Raw genomic sequence first — 202 nt, forward strand, 5'->3', positions numbered from 1 at the left:
ATCCAGCCAGCCCACCGGTCCTTTCAATAAATGCCAGTGACCCAGCAGTATATGGCACTTGGCTCACAAAGCTTGGCTTGGCTGGCTCCGAGACAGATCTGCCCTTCAAATGTTTTTAACTTGGGGTATTTGGATGAAGGCACGACATATTATCAAGACTTCCTCGCCTTTGTATGATGGCAAGGGAAATGATCAGATAATT

The sequence above is a fragment of the Syngnathus acus genome, chromosome 4 (genome assembly GCF_901709675.1).
Source record: "Syngnathus acus chromosome 4, fSynAcu1.2, whole genome shotgun sequence".
Lineage (NCBI taxonomy): Eukaryota > Metazoa > Chordata > Actinopteri > Syngnathiformes > Syngnathidae > Syngnathus > Syngnathus acus.